Source organism: Rhincodon typus, chromosome 5 (genome assembly GCF_021869965.1).
Source record: "Rhincodon typus isolate 14 chromosome 5, sRhiTyp1.1, whole genome shotgun sequence".
Lineage (NCBI taxonomy): Eukaryota > Metazoa > Chordata > Chondrichthyes > Orectolobiformes > Rhincodontidae > Rhincodon > Rhincodon typus.
The window spans coordinates 48,973,012-48,990,217 of NC_063336.1; positions in this window are offsets into that span (position 1 = coordinate 48,973,012).

The window sequence follows — 17,206 nt, forward strand, 5'->3', positions numbered from 1 at the left end:
AGCATCGTAGCAGCTTGTAACTGCTAGATTCAGTTGTTGCTCAAATTTTGAGTTACTTACTCTTTCAAAATAATCTGAGTTACTTGGGAATTTTTTGAGACCAAAAATGGAGGCTTTGGGCTTATTCAATACAATATGAAACACAAGAAGTGATCAGATTCTGACTTTGAGGCCTCTTATTTCAGCATCAAGCTTACACGATGAGCAAGTAGCTTAGGCCCTATTTATGAGGTTGCTAATAAGGCCAGTCTTGACATGCATGGAACAAGGGACTCTTGTAGTATAGTGTGGCATAATTGAACATCACTTCTGTGTATTTTGACAGTCCGCATATATGGATGCAGGGAAACATGAGAACGAACCTTGTATATCCCCAAGTCAATACAACATGGAGCTGGAGGAACACAGCAGGTTAGGCAGCATCAGAGGAGCAGGAGAGTTGATGTTTCGGGTCAGAACCCTTTATCAGTCCTGCTGTGTTCTGCCAGCTCCACACTGTATTGACTCTGACTCCAGCATCTGCACTTCTTGCTATCTTCTTGTATATCACCAAGCAGCTTGCAATACAAATTTGGAGCCTTAATTAAAATTAGCCTGCATTTTATTAATATAGTCACTCTTGTTAAGGATGACTATTCCTACCTTTTGTCAGATTTATGGATGTTTATGTCCATGTTGAATTTGAGGCTTCAACACTACCAGACATTCGCTTGATATTTGAAAATCATAGGTGATTTGAATTCAGTAATATCTGGCTGCTAGATCAGCTAGGCTTCCTTTCAAGAATTAAGCATCTTCAATGAAAGCTGATTTGAAGTAGAGAATTCAAGCTCATGAAATACCTCTTTTTATCTGATGTGGGACAAAGGTTCATCAAAACTGAAACCATGAGATCATGCAAATTCGTGAACGGTCTGAAGGTCACCACTTTCAGCCCAGTGTATTTCAGATTACCCTGGAAGAATAAAGTATCTCAGTGATGAGCAAAATGCTGTGGAAGTACAAGTTTTAAAAAAAGCACAAGAAAAATGCATCCTTCCATCATTCCTGCCACTTCCAGCAGGATACAACCACCAAATACACCTTCCCCTCCCTTCCACTATTGGCATTTCGCAGGGCTTTTCCCTCCATGACAGCCTGGTTCACTCTTCCATCACTCCCAATATTTCCTCACTCTCGCCCCCCCCCCCGCCAAACCTGCCCCAGCCCTATTCCTATGTAATCGTGGTAGGTGTAATGCCTACCCATTCACCATCTCCCCCCTAACTGACTAAGGCATCAAAAGCACCTTCCAGGTGAAGCAGTGTTTTACTTATTTCAATCTTGTCTACTGTATTTGCTGCTCATAATGCAGTGTCCATATATTAGTAAGACTAAATGCAGAGACTGGGTGACTGCTTCATAGAATGTCTCCACTTTATCTGTAGCAATGACCCGACCTCCCAGTTGCTTGCCATTTCGATAAACTATCATGTTCTCATGCTAACATTTCTGTCATGGACCTATTAATGGTCCAATGAAGCTCGAACACAAACTGGAGGAACAACATCTCATTTTCTATTTAAGTATTTCTGCGCCTCTAGGATTCAATATTGAGTTCCATAGTTTTTGAGTATAACCTCAACTTAGTTTTCTTACATCTGCTACCTTCGACTGGCCGTGTCTTGTTTGTGTTTTGTTGGCTTTGCTGTCAACAAAATGGACACATTTTCTCCTTTTCAAAGCTAACATTTACACCTATTTTACATATCGATCACTCCTCTACCACTGTTGTCACTAAACTTTGTCTTTTGCTCTGGGTCCCTTCACAATCTATGCAGCTGGCTTGTCTACAGAATAAAAACCATCATTTTCCAGCTCCTTTTGGTTTTGAAGAAGAGTCACACTGGACTCAAAACATTACTGTTGTTTCTTGTTCCTCAGTTGCTATCAGACCTTCTGAGTTTCTCCACGCTTTGTGTTTTAGGGTATTTCAAATATCAGAGCAACAAGTGAACCTAGTTGTTCCATGTTGCTACTATACAGCGGCAATACAACTGATATTTGTCAGTAACGAGATGTTGTCATCAAGCCAAACATAACTGTCTATCAAAGTAATATAGTTTATGAATTTTAGCACTGGTGTGATGCTAGTTCTGGAAGCTGTACGTCCCGAAGACTGGCAGATCGTATTCATTAGCATGTTCCTTTAGCTGTTCTGAACAGGCAAGGTACTTGCCACACTCAACCAGCCAGTACTTGCAAAGTTCAAAATAGTGTCAAACTTTAGATGTGAATCTGTAATTGAACATTTGATAAATCTGTGAACTAAGGATTAAACTGATGAACAGTTTGTTAGGCTCGCAACACGACACAGTTGTTAAGAATTGAAAGCTACATATTAATTCGCAGGACCCTGTTTCCAGAGACGACAAACATATACGCACACAGTACCTGTTTTAACTTAAAATTTCTAACACCCATCGTCTGGTTCCCTGCGTAATGGTTTGTCCAATCACAGTCAACCTGCCTGGTTTAAATTTAAAGAGAGCTTTGCTGTTAAGTGTCAGTCATAATCAAACTGCTGCATTCTCCCTGGCAATGCCTCTACTAATCAGAGTCAACTTGTCAACCAATCAGCTCTCTAGTATGGTATAAAATATTGCTCCCCTTTCACATTGGTATTATGGATCTTCTGAAGAGTGCAAGACGAAATGCTATAGTAAAACTTTATTTTCAATTATATTTAAGGTGTTTTCCTGATATTATGTAGACACTTTGTGAACCCACAACAGGAGTTGAGTGTGCAGTTTGATCTCCTATCTAAGGAAAGATATACTTGCCATTGAGAGAGTGCAATATAAGTTTAATAAGCTAATTGCTGAGATAGAGGGATTGTTCTATGAAGAAGGATTAAACAGATTGGGCCTGTGCTGTCTGGAGTTTATAAAAATGAGAAGTGAATCATATTCAAACATACAGGGTAGATTCATGAAATATGTTTCCCCTGGCTTGGCTGAGCGGGGAGCAGCGTCTCCAACCAAGGGAACACAGCTGTAAATAAAAGGCCATTTAGGACTGAGATGAGGAGGAATTTCTACATTTTATGGTGAATCTTTGAAATTGTCTACTCTAGACAGCAATGGAGGCTCAGTCATCAATTATGTTCAGGAATAAAATTGATAGATTTCTACATACTAAAAATACCAAAACATGCAAGGAATAGCGCAGGAATATGATGTGGAAGTAGATCAGCCATGATCTCATCGATAGAGCTGGCTTGAAGGGTGAATGGCCTACTCCTCCTCCTATTTTCTGTGTTATGTTGAGAATTAAATTTAGTCACTGACCGGCATTATGCAGTATTCTGGGCAGTTTTCAGTAAATCCTCTGAAATAAGGTATCCTGTTGAAAAAGCATTTAACTACAGCTCGATATCTGCTGAAAGAGACAGAACTGGCAAAACAATTGGAAGCATTTTTGTTTTGTTTTCAAAATTTGCTCTGGTTTCTACGATTTTATAGTGCTGTAGCTTTTAGGGTAATGAGGCAAGTGATTGCCATATATCTGAGAACAAAGGCTGCCATAAACGTGTTCCATCATAGCACAGATCTACCTCTCATATCTTTTAGGCTGTAGATTATATTATAATTATAAAACCATGCCTTCTGGAAACTGTTTTACAATCAAATATGCAATATACTCCAGTTGCAATGAATTGAGGGTCTGCTTTGAAATAAGGCTTTCTTTTCTTCGGTATGATGCAACATGATTGATTGTTTACAACAAAGTAGAAACTGCTGTTTTCATAAGTTAATTACAGCTTTTCAATAGAAGCTTGAGATCCAATTGTAGGTAGTTTTTAGTCCAGTTATTCAGGGATGTTATGACATCTGTCTGGAGCAGATGGTGCTTAAAACTTGTTTTTCTGCTGTAGAGATAGGGACACTGCAACTCTGAGACAAGAACCCTCTGAAATCCAATTGTAAAGTAGTCATAACCATGTCATTAACCTGTTGATCTCGCTGCATGTCGGCCTCTCAATCCACGTTTTGTATCTTCTCCCACTCAACTCTTACTTTGGAGTATTTAGTTCTCCCAGTAAATCCCAGTTAAGGTATCTCATATCCCTTTACACCAAATTTCTACTTTGAACTAAACTTCTAACAGTATGGTCAATATATTCACTCAGCCTTCATCTCAGTCTGCTGAAGTCTCCTCAACTGACCATGCTCCTTGCTGACTGCTTAAGGTTACAGGCCATTTTTTGGCTCTGCATTGCTAGCCTAATGGATGCATGAATAGTTGATAAATGTGATCTCAAGAACTATGGGTTTAGAGTGAAAATATGGAGGTGAAGTTAATTATCAACATGTTCTTAGTGAATGATAGAATGGTTTGCTGAGCTATTCAACCTCTGCATTCTGCTATTAAATTGAAGATGTCAAATATAACTTCCCAATTGACTTACACAACTGACCATAATTTATTTTTACAAGGACTTTGTGGTAGTAATCTCACACATTGACAGATGTGCAAGTGCTGAGGACAAAACCAAGTAGGGTACTTTCTCATTTCATTTTTCCTTTACATTAATTCAAGCCAATTATCCACTTTTTAAAAAAAAACTCAGCTGGAAGTTGTGGAGCTGGATGAACACAACAGCTCAGGCAGCATCAGAGGAACAGGAAAGCTGACTTTTCTGGTCTGGACCCTTCAGAAATGGGGGAGGGGAAGGGGGCTCTGCCCCACCCTTACCTGCCTTCCGGAGGGACTGCTCTCTCCGTGACTCGCTCATCTGCTCCACACTCCCCACTAGCCCCACCACCCCCAGCACCTTTCCCTGCATCCGCAGGAGGTGCTACACCTGCCCCTACACCTCCCCCTCACCTCCATCCCAGGCCCCAAGAAAACCTTCCACATCAGACAGATGTTCACCTGCACATCCACTAATGTGGTCTATCCGCTGTTACCGATGTGGCCTCTTCTAAATCGGTGAGACTAAGCGGAGGCTTGGAGACCGCTTTGTGGAGCACCTACACTCGGTTCGCGACAAACAACAACACTTCCCAGTTGTGAACCACTTCAACTCCCCCTCCCAATCCTTGGACAACATTCCATCCTGGGCCTCCTCCAGTGTCACAACGGTGCCACCCGAAAACTGGAGGAACAGCACCTCATATTCCCCCTTGGAAACCTACCACCCAATGGCCTCAATGTGGACTTTACGAGCTTCAAAATCTCCCCACCCCCCGACCTCATCCCAAGACCAGCCCCCCCCTCGTCCCTGCCTCCTTGACCTGTCCGTCTTTTCTCCACCTATCTGCTCCACTATCCACCTTCTATCACTGGCTCCCCCTCTGTCCCTATTTATTTCAGAGTCCCCTTCCCCTCCCCCATTTCTGAAGAAGGGCCCAGACCTGAAACATCAGCTTTCCTGCTCCTCTGATGCTGTCTGGCCTGCTGTGTTCGTCCAGCTCCACACCTTGTTATCTCGGATTCCAGCATCGGCAGTTCCCACTGTCTCTCAACTGGAAGTTGATGTGCTTCACCACGAACACATTTACTTTGTTTGTCATTATTAGATGGTGATTAATAAAGTTGGATTTTCCAGCATGCTTTGTCTTGAAATCCCATACTGTAGTGTCTCCACCTCTGGTGGGTCTATTCCTACTGACAGGACAGAATGTACTAAGGGCTAGTGATGGCAGGGTCTGAGATGTTGAGTGATATAATTATATGAATACAAAAATGTCAAGCTGATAATTGACTAGTCTCTTGCCACCTCTTGAACTTGGACACCATCTCTGGATGGTTTTGCTAGGTGGATTAAAATTGCCTTTCCCTTTTCTTAAAAATGTTGCTTGTGTTGCCTGATCAATGTTGATATGTCTGCCCACTGTCTTTTTTAAGTAAAGAGCGAAATTTGAATTGTGTTCTTTGCTGGATCATTTTAGAAGGTGCTTCAGAAAAGACTGGATTCATATGCAGCCCAGGTGTTCAAACGAGACTAAATTAAAAGTAAATGAATAAGCAGAACGTCCAAGATGATAATTTCTGGATTGTTACCTGAGCCTAGGCTTGAGCTGCAGAACAAGAGGGGATAGTTTTGGGATAAGGGGTAGCAGATTTAAGACGAAAATGACAAATTAATGCTCTTAAAGGGTCGTGAATCTATGGAAATTACTTCCCCAGTGTGTGGTAGATGCCAGGATACAATAATTTAGGCAGGAGATAGACAGATTTTCAATTAATGATGGGTTGAAGATTTTGGAGAGTGGGCAGAACAGTGGAATTGAGGCTGTGATGAGATCAACCACGATCGTATTAGATGGTGGAGCAGGCTTGGGGTGCTGAATTGCCTACTCCTGTTCCTAGTTCTTTTGTTCTTATTGTTCAATGATGGTAATGGTTTCCTTTTCCTGTAATGAAGCGGTTGGATTTTACAATAAAGCTGAATTTTTCTTATTTGTTTTTCTTTTGCTAGAACATAAATTACCAGATTTAGTGAATCCAGTTTTACAATTTGCACTGATGGGATTTGATGTCATAACCTTTGGTTGTTAATTGACCAGGCTACTGTATCATATGTTTTAACATAACTCTGCTTCAATGGTTAATATACAATGGTTAATATAATTGTGGCTGCAATTACTAATCATGCTAGCAAGAAGTCCTCTGTGGTTTGTTAATGGAAAGTTCTAGATTTTAATGAAAGTAGTTCTGTAACAATGACTATACCGAAAGTAACTGCACCATAATAACCAAGGAATACCCCTATAAGAGGCTCCTATCAATACAAATATCCCCGAACAATAAAAACAGATGTTAAATATCTGATAAAGAGCCACCCAGATTGATTGATCTTAATAAAGAAAAAGCCACACGATAGTAATCTTGAAGTTTCGTTTTTACATTGGTGTTCCACATATACTAGTTTAATGTCTGATAGTATAAGACAAAGAGACTTCCGTTCAAAAGGAAAAACTCTGTGAAGTTGGTCATTTTACAGCCTGAGTCATAACTAAACCAAAACCTGATCTGTCAACTCCAGAATTTAGCTGTGGGTGAAGTGCACACGATACCAGTGTCTATGGCTTAATCATATTTCGCAATGTTTAATCTTCTTGCCCAGTTTATGTACATAGAACGTGCAGTACGGAAGTAGACTATTTGGCCCATACAGTTCATGCCAGCATGTATGTTCTCTTGTACAATGATGTTAGTAGATCCTGAGCAAGTGAGTAGGCAAAAGCTTGACATATGGAATATTGTGGGAAAATGAGAGGTTATGTATTTTGGCAGAAAAAAGAGCTGAATACTATTCAAATGGAGAAAGACTGCAGAAAGCTGCAGCATGGAGGAGCTTGCGGGTCCTTGTGTATGCACTACGAAAAACTGGCATTCAGGGTCAGGTAACAGGGAGAAGGCAAATGGAATTGGCCATTATTTCAAAGGGAATGGAGTGTTTTTTTTTAAAAGAAAGAAAAGGCAGGGGGAGTCTTGCTAAAACTATACAAGGCACTAGTCTATGGCTGCACTCCAGTAAACAACTTTGGTCTCCTTATCTAAGGAAACATATATTGGCATTAGAGGCATCTAGAAAATGTTCATTAGGTTGATTTCCAGTATGGAAGGCCTTTCTTAAGAGTTTGAGTAGGTTGGGCTTGTACTTCATTGGAATTCAGAAGAATAAAACCTTATTGAAACATACAAAATCTTGGAGAACTTGACAGGTTAGATGAGAAGATAGTGAATCTGTGGAATTCTTCACTGCAGAAGGTTATCAAGGCTGGGTTCTTAAGCATATTCAAGGCTGAGATACACTTAATCAATAAAAGAATGGGGATAAGGCAGGGAAGGAGGAACATGCTAGGGGAACTGGTAAGTAAGCAAAATACGAGAGAAAAGCGACAAAAGTTGACAAATGGCAGTGAGCATATTCCATCCAGTTATTCAAACTGATATATGTAAGTTGCACTATTGAGTTCCTGTAGCCTTGTCACAGCTATGGTTATTTTCAATTTCAAAGCATAGAGGAAAAGTTGAAAATTAGCTTCAGTATATGTAACAATACTTACGGCAAGTATAGATATATTCAAACCTCACTTTTCTGAAACAAGAACACAAAATTCTTCAGTAAGTTTCTTCTAATAATACTTGCTGCTAATATAGTCGGATGTTATCACATACATATGCATTTGAGGTCAATATTGAGTTTAACTTGTCAGTAACCTTAAAAATACCTTTGTAATACTATTTTTAAATTCATTCATGGGATATGGATATCACTGGCTAGGCCAGCATTCATATCCCATATCTAATTGGACTAGAAGTGATGGTAGTGAGCAGCCTCCTTAAACTGCTGCAGTCTTTGAAATGTAGGTATACCCACATCCCAGTGAATTCCAGGATTTTGCTCCAGTGACAATAAATGTACAGTGGGGTATATTTCCAGTTCAAGATGGTGTGTAGTTTGGAAGGGAAATGCAGGTGGTGGTATTCATATGTAATCACTTCCTTTGTCCTTCTAGATGGTAGACGTAGATTTGAAAGGTTCTATCTAAGTAGCCTTGTTGAGTTGTTGCAGTGTATTACATCGATTGTCCACACTGTTTCCACTGGGAGTTGGTCGTGAAGGGAGTGAATATTGAAGCTGTGTGTCAGTTAAGTGGGCTGCTTTGTATTGGATGGCATTGAGCTTGTGTGTTGTTGGAGCTGCACCCATCCAAGCAAGTTTTAAGAAGGAGAATATCCTTTATTGTCACTTGTACTTCAGTACAGAAGTATAGGAGTGCAGTGAAAAGTTTTTACAATGGTTGCCTTTTAATGGCGCCATCTCAGGTACAAGTACCTAGGTACGAAACTTAGAGTAAAAAATAAATTGTTATACAGAGAGGATTAAAGGTACCTATAACACATTAAAAAGGTTTTAAATTGCAGTCTGATAACAGCTCAGCACATAGCGCCAGGTCCAAGTCCAGCAATTGTCCCACATTGCTCCAGCCTCCAATCCGCTCTTCACCAGCACTCAACAGCAACCAGGTAAGTCACGCTGTGCCGGGATTCATACTGCAGCCCCTCTGTCGCTAATGCATTAACCTAAGCCTGAATTGTTGTCCATGTCTTGCTGCATAGGAACATAGGAAAAGAAGTAGACCATTCAGTGCATTGAGCCTACCCTGTTGTTCTAGATCAGGCTGGTCATCTACTCACTGCTACTTTCTTGCACCGTTTCCAAATTCCTTAGTGTCATAGTTCTCCTGAAACCAATCAATTTCTGTCTTGAACCTGCTCAGTGTTTTCATAGCCCTCTGGATTAGGGAACTCCAAAGGTTAACCACCCTCTGAGTGAATAAGTTCCTCCACATCTGTCTCGAACAGCCTATCCCCTATCCTAAGATTATGTCCTTTGGTTCTCGAGTCACCAACCAGGGCAAACTTCTAGATGCTTGCCCTGTAAGAATTCTGTAAGTTGCAATGAAATCATCTCTCATTCTTCAAAACCAGACAATAGAGACCCAGTTTCCTCGATTTCTCCTCAGAAGACAATTCCTCCCTCCCAGAGATTAATCTGGTGAAAATTCATTGTACTCATTCTATAAGGGAATATATCCTTAAGGGAGAGGAGACTGAAACTGTACACGGTACTCTGGCTGAGACCTTACCAAGGCTGTATATGACAGCATCAAAATCTCCTCTGTACTCAAATCCTTCTAAAGTGAATGCCTTCCTAATTGCCGATGCACCTGCATGCTAGCTTTTAGTGACATAAGGTTAAAGACACGCAGCTGCTTTTGGATATGTACACTTCTCAATCTGTTGCAATTTAAGAAATATTCTGCCCTTCTGTTTTTCCTAGCAAAGTTAAGATCACTTACTTACATAATATTCAACATTATATTCTATCTGCCATGTTCTAGCCCACTCACTTAGCTTGTCTAAGTCTTCATGAAGTCTTCTTGTAGCCTTCTCACAACTTGTGTTCCCCAGTTTGGTGTAATCAGTGAACTTGGTAATATTTTTCATTGTTCCTCACATCCAAATTAATTATGAACAATTGTGGACTGAACATTGATCCTTGAAGTATTCCATTAATAACAGCCTTCCTGAGAATGACACATTTATCTCTACATTCTGCTTTAATCCTTTACCAATTCTGAATCCAAATTAGTACATTCCCCCCCAACCCCATCTCATGCACTTAACTTTTATTTATTGATATCTTTTGAAGCTCCTTATCAAAGCCTTCTGACAATCTAAATACACACAGCCACTGATTTTCCTTTGGCTATGCTACAAGAAGCAAATTGAAAATTTCCAACAAATATGTCAAACATGATTTCCCTTTCATAAATCCATGTTGATATGGCTCATTTTGCCACTCTTTTCTGCTTGTTCTGTTATCCCATCCTTTATAATAGATTCTACCATTTTCTCTGCTACAGAGTTCAAACTAATAGGTCTGCAGTTCTCCACACTTCCTCTCATCACCTTCCAGTCAGCAAACTGCACTCTTTACACAATCTATACCATTATAAAAGATCATCACCCCAGAGCATCCACTATTCCTCTATCCTTCAACACTTTGGGATGAAGCTTAAATAATCCAGGAAATTGATTAACCATGCCTATGGACACAAAAATAGAAATTGCTGGAGAAACCAAGCAGATCTATCTGTGGAGAGAGATACAGTTAACATTTCAAATCCAATATCCCTTCTTCAGAACTGATAGCATCGAGGAAAAAGTGGTTTTTATCTAAATGACAGGGGTTTTTGGGGTGGTGGGTGGGGGAGGAGGCAGGAGTGAGCAGATAATTGGAGATGGACCCTAGGGCAGGAGACAAGTTAGGCAAAAGGATTTTTGATAAGCCAGGAAAGATGAAAAGCTAGAAAGGTGATAATTGGGATTGAGTAGGTGAAAATGGGCTAGGAGCATTGAAAGCAGCCCACATCATAATAGGACCTGGGATGTAAGGGTGGGTGAAAAAAATGAAAGGTGGTGTTCAGGCTCTAAAATCATTGAAATGTATCTATAGAGCCCTGAAGGCTGCAAGATCCACAAGCAGAAATGAGATGCTGTTCTTCGAGCAAGCGCTGAACCTCCCTGGAGCACTGCAGCTGGCCTGAGACAGAGATGGTGGCCAGGGAACTTGGTGGTGTGTTGAAGTGATAGGCAACTGGAAACTCAGGGTCATTTTTATAGATAGCACTTTATAGACACACTAGTTCAATACCTTTGGAGTCACAAATGGTGCAGAACATTGTGCAATCATCAGGAACTATCCCATGTTTGGCTTTGTGATGAAGTTGAATTGTACCTCTTGCCAAACTGTCCCAGTGCAGCTACAACACTGGCATCTACATGACAATGTGGAAAATTGTCCAAGTATGTTCTGACCACAAAAAGCAGGAAAATTCCAAACCAGCCAATTACCATTTCATCAGTCCACTCTTAACTCTTGTGATGGTTGAGCCTCGGATACTACTTGAGGAATTCCTGCAGTGACGTCCTGGAGCTGAAATAATAGTCTTTCAACAAACACAACCATCTTCGATTCTGTAAGATACAACTCCAACCAGTGTAGAGATTTACTCTGATTCCCACTGAGACCAGTTTTGCTGGTACTGTATCTTAATGCCACACTGTCGAATGCTGCTTTGATATCAAGGGCAGTCATTTTTCCCTCACCCCCAGTTCATTACTTTGGTCCATTTTTAGGACCAAGACTGATGGAGTCAGGTGTTAAGTGACCCTGGCAGAACCCAAATTGAACATCACTAAGTATTGGGATTCCTTTGCAAGTGCCACTTGATAGCACAGTCAACAAACCCTTCAATTACTTTGCTAATGGTTAAGAGCGGACTGATGAAATGGTAATTGGCTGGTTTGGAATTTTCCTGCTTTTTATGATCAGGACATACTTGGACAATTTTCCACATTGTCATGTAGATGCCAGTGTTGTAGCTGCACTGGGACAGTTTGGCTAGAGGTACAGTTCAACAAATGCGGAGCTGGAATAGAACAGCTGGTCAGACAGCATCTGAGGAGCAGGAAAGTCGACGTTTCAAGCCGAAACCCTTTATTAGGCTTGAAACGGTGACTTTCCTGTTCCCTGCATGCTCTCTGACTGGCTGTGCTTTTCCAACTCTACATTTGTTGACTCTAGCTTCTAGCATCTGCAGTTGTTACTGTCTCCAAGTGGCTAGAGGTACAGGTAGTTTTGGAGCAAGGAGAGAAACAGAGTGGGAGTCTTGGCAATCCTGTGAATTTATAAATATGAATTTATACAGTGTTTCTGTTATTCAGTGATTTATTATATTTTCCAATTTATTTCAGCTATGTGTTGCACATGAATGGTAAAGTATTCTAACTTGTACGTTGGTTTTTCCAAGCAGTGACAGGAAGATCTGTGCTGAACTTAAATAAGGGTAATTACAAAGGAATGTGCACAGAGCTGGCTAGAGTGGATTGGGAAAGGAGTTTAGAACCAAGGATGGTTGAGGAACAAATGCAGGCATTTAAGAAAATAATTCATGGCTCACAGCGAAGGTATATGCCAGTGAGAAAGAAGGATTCAAGGGAGGAAATAAGACAAAAATCTTTAATGAAGAAAGGTTGGAGGAAGCACGAGGAGGACAAAGGCAAACAGATTTGGCTGTGTCTTCTTGCATGAATCATAAAAGGTCTGCATGCAGGTACACCAAGAAATTAAGAAAGGTAATAGAATGTAATCATTTATCGCAAAGGGAATTGAATACAAAAGCAGGGAAGTTATGCTTCAGAGATAGTAGGAACTGCCTATGCTGGAGTCTGAGATAACAAGGTGTGGAGCTGGATGAACACAGCAGGCCAGGCAGCATCAGAGGAGCAGGAAAGCTGATGTTTTGGGTCAGGACCCTTCTTCAGAAATGGGGGAGGGGAAGGGGGCTCCGAAATAAATAGAGGGGGAGGCGGTGATAGAAGGTGGATAGTTATGCTTCAGTTTTGCAGGACACCGGTGAGGCTTCATCTCGAGCATTGTTCACCTTATTTAAACAAGAATGTAAATGCAGGTCAGAGAAGGTTTATCTGACCAATACCTCTAATGGAAGGCTTGTTTTATGAGGAAAAAGTAGACAGACTAGATTAGTACCTGCTGGAGTTTAAAAAGAGGAAGAAGCCACTTGATTGAAACATGAAAGAAGATAAAAAATCCTGAACGGTACTGACAGGATAGATGTGGAGACAATGTTTCATTTTACAGGACAATCTAAAACCATTAGCCACCCATTTAGGTGGGATTAGGCAAAACAAACACCAGGATGGCCTCAGGCCTCTCTACTTCTTCCTGGAGCAAAGGCCAGAACATCCCCACGCACCACCATGCTCTTCCACTTGGCTGATCTTGTCCTCGCCCTCAACAACTTCTCTTTTAACTCCTCCCATTTTCTTCAGGTCAGAGGGATTGCCACGCGTACCTGCATGGGCCCCAGTTATGCCTGTCTCTTCGTGGTGTACTTGGAACATTCCATGTTCCAGTCCTATTCCGGCCCCCATCCATAACTTCTTCTCCAATATATTGATGATTTCATCAGTGCTCCTTCCCTCTCTCATCCGGAATTGGAAAAGTTCATCTATTTCGCTTCCAATTTCCACCCCACCCTCACTTTCACCTGGTCTATCTCTGACTCCTCCCCTTCCTTCCTCAACAGTTCTGTTTCCATTTCTGGGGATAGATCGGCCATTAATATCCGCTGCAAACCCACCAATTCTCACAGCTACCTGGACTATACATTCTCACACCCTGCTTACTCTAAAGACTCCATTCCATTCTCCCAGTTCTTCCGTCTCCATCGTATATGTTCCGATGAGGCCAACTTTGACAAGGGAGCCTCCAAAATGTCCAACTTTTTCCTCATCCGAGGATTCCCAGCACTGTTGTCGACAGGGCCCTCAACCGGGTCTGATCCATCTCCCGCACTTCCGCCCTCACCCCCTCTCTTTCCTCCCACAACAGCGATAGGGCTCCCCTTGCCCTTACCTACCATCCCACCAGCATCCATACCCAGAAGATCATCAGCTACCATTTCTGACACCTCCAGTGAGATGCCACTACCAGACACACATTCCCCTCCCCTCCCTTGTCCGGATTCCACAGGGACCATTCCCTCCGGAACACCCTGGTCCACACTTTTTTTTCACTCCTCACCCCCCAGCAACAGCTATTCACTCTCGTAGCCAGATCATTATCCACTCCTTTGTCTGTCCAACTGTTCTTCTCTCTCTCTCTTTGGGTTCTATCCACACCTATCATTTACTTCTTACCCCCTCCCCCCACCCTATTGTCTGCATATAAACCAATATTTCCCTAGCTACCATCAGTTCTGAGGAAGGGTCACCAGACCTGAAATGTTAACTCTGATTTCTCTTTGCAGATGCTGCCAGGCCTGCTGAGCTTTTCCAGCAACTTCTGTTTTTGTTTCTGATTTACAGCATCCACAGTTCTTTCAGTTTTTATTATTAGAGGTTTGAGAGTCTATGGAACTCTTGTCCTGAAAAGGTGGAGGAAACAGCATCCTTGAATCTTTTTAAGGGATAGGTACATAGGTTCTTGATATTTTGGTGGAGGGAGGTTGAGGGAGAGCTGGTGCATGGGTGTGAAAAGTAATCAAAATTGTGGATTGCGATTACAAACAGATGACCTATTGAGTGGCAAAGTAGGCTGAAATCTTACACATATTTCTTTTGTTCATATGTATGGAGCAGAATGAAAGCATTTACCTAGGACATAGCTGCATACCTGTATTAAAAATATTTATTTTTTCTGATAAATCCATGCTCACTTACATTAATAAGATTGTACTTAGTGAACAGTCTTAAATATACCATACCATACTATGAAAAGGACCAAAACAATTAAATTATATTGTGCTTGCTGATATCACTGGTTCTTCTGCAAATAAAATTGCAGATGTGGGAATGTGCTGCCCAGGGGTTTAACAGGCCGTCATTAACATTGGTCTGTTTAAAATGCAGAGATTCTAAAAGGACCATGCTGTACACAGCAAAGAAATATTTAAGGAGCTCCTGCTTAGATGCAAATATTTAAAGCAAAAGCCTAAACTTGCAGGGCATGTTTTTAGTGCAAGAAAAATAGCAGGTCAAATGTTGTTTATTTGTGATGTTTTTGTTTATTATAATATATGCAAATAATACTGGAAATGTGAACAGATTTGACATATTCTGTTAGGTACAGTGCCACACCATGAAACTGCCCACAAATTACCCACTATTTAAAAGTATTTAAGATAGAAGCAGTTCCTGCTTATAAAAGGAACAAGAAAAGAGAAGGCATAGATTTAGTCATAGTGTTGTACAAAAGAAGAAAGGGTGATGGGGGAAAAGACTTTTTCACACAGTGAGTAGAGGTAATGAAATTGACTGCCTGGACATGTGATAGAGGCAGATTCAATTGCATCTATTGGATAATTATTTGGATAGAAATAGTGTGCAAGGATTATGGGGGAGAAAAGCACTAGATGCTTGTTTGAAGAGATTGTACCTGCACAATGGGTTGAATGGCCTCCTACTCTGTGATTCAATTGTGTGGTCAGCCATGATCTTATTTGATGGCAAAGCAAACTTGATGGGCCAAATGGCCTCCTCCAGCTCCGATGTCTACAGATCCCAAGTGACTTAAACTGGCCTCTCCCTTAGAATTCATCTGCATACCAGCAATCTGTGTTTTCAACATTCCCTGCTGTAATGAACAAGGACATAAAGGGTTGTCTGATGCCCTTTAGCACAATTTAAGACAGTTGACCATGTGTTCTACTGATAGATTAACTTTCATGCTTGATTGGTCAGGAAGATTCTTTTTTCCACTGCTGTTAACTACATCATATTAATGATGATAGTCAAATAATTGCAAAGTCATGAAGCAGACATTACAGCAACCAACTGATTTCTATGAATGTAGCATGTAAACCCAGAGCATGTAATTACTACAAAGAGTCGCAATATTAGATGAAAAGCACAACAAATACTGCCTTTCAAACTTAGTTATGATCAATTCAGCATTTAAAATTATCCCTTGTTGTAGAATGCATAAATAGAACTTATTTTAGATTTCTCAAATTGGTTTAAATGAGGAAAGGAATGAACAACATGAGTGGAATTTAGTGCAGGCTACTGGAGCGGGAACCATGATGGTTGAGGGGTTGAGGGGTGGAGGGGGATGGGGAGTATGCCATTTGTCAGAGGTCTGATCTCAGGAACTCAGGCCACATGATGCTGGTAACAGGGTGGTACTGAGGCAGCTATGCAGTGTGAAAGTTCTGGGAAGGTAATTGAGCTTGTTTAAAAAAAGGTTGTTAACTTGATTTCACTCAACTGTGAATGGATGTTAATGCTGCTCGCTGAATTTTTGTGGCATGAATTTACTTGCCACTTTTCAAACCAAGTCTCGATATTGACCATGTCTCGTTGCAGTTGGATGTGGCTTCAGTGTCTGAGGAGTCGCAAATGGGGCTCGACGTTGTGCAGCAGTAGCAAGCATTTCCACTTCTGACGTTATGTGGCTGGGGGGGATGAAGGTCATTGATGAAGGAGCTGAAGATGGTTGGGGCCAGGACACTAAAAAGAGGGACTCCTGCAGAAATATACTGGAGCTGAGATGACTGACCTCTGACAACCACAACTATCTTCTTATGTGCCTGGTATGACTCCAACCAGCAGAGAGATTCCACCTGATTCCCATTGACTCCAGTTTTTCTAGTGTTCCTTGATGCCACCCTCGGTCAAATGTGCCTTTGATGTCACTCTCCTCTCATCTCTACAATGCAAACCTTTTGCTCGTGCTTAATCAAGAGCTGAGTGGTCCTGACAGAATCTGCAATGATCAATGACGTGATCAAGATCACTTGTGATCAGGATTTGAATCCCACGCTTTTGACACTGCATGAATTTCACATAGAGTGCTATAATTACAGATGTCTTCAAGCTGTACCATGGAAGTGCCTATCTAATACATTTGTCCCAGCAGTAAAGCCCACAAGCGCACAGAAAAGAAAACCATGGAGACCACCACTGCCAGTGTGGTTGTAGCCATTTTCCAATTCCAGTGCACGTCTGAGTTGCATTATTATGGAAGGCAACACAGATTGTGCTTGGCACAGTGAGTTGTAGGCTCAGCCTGGAAGTCAAGCGTCTCCCCAGGATCGTCATGTTGCTTTCTTCTTTG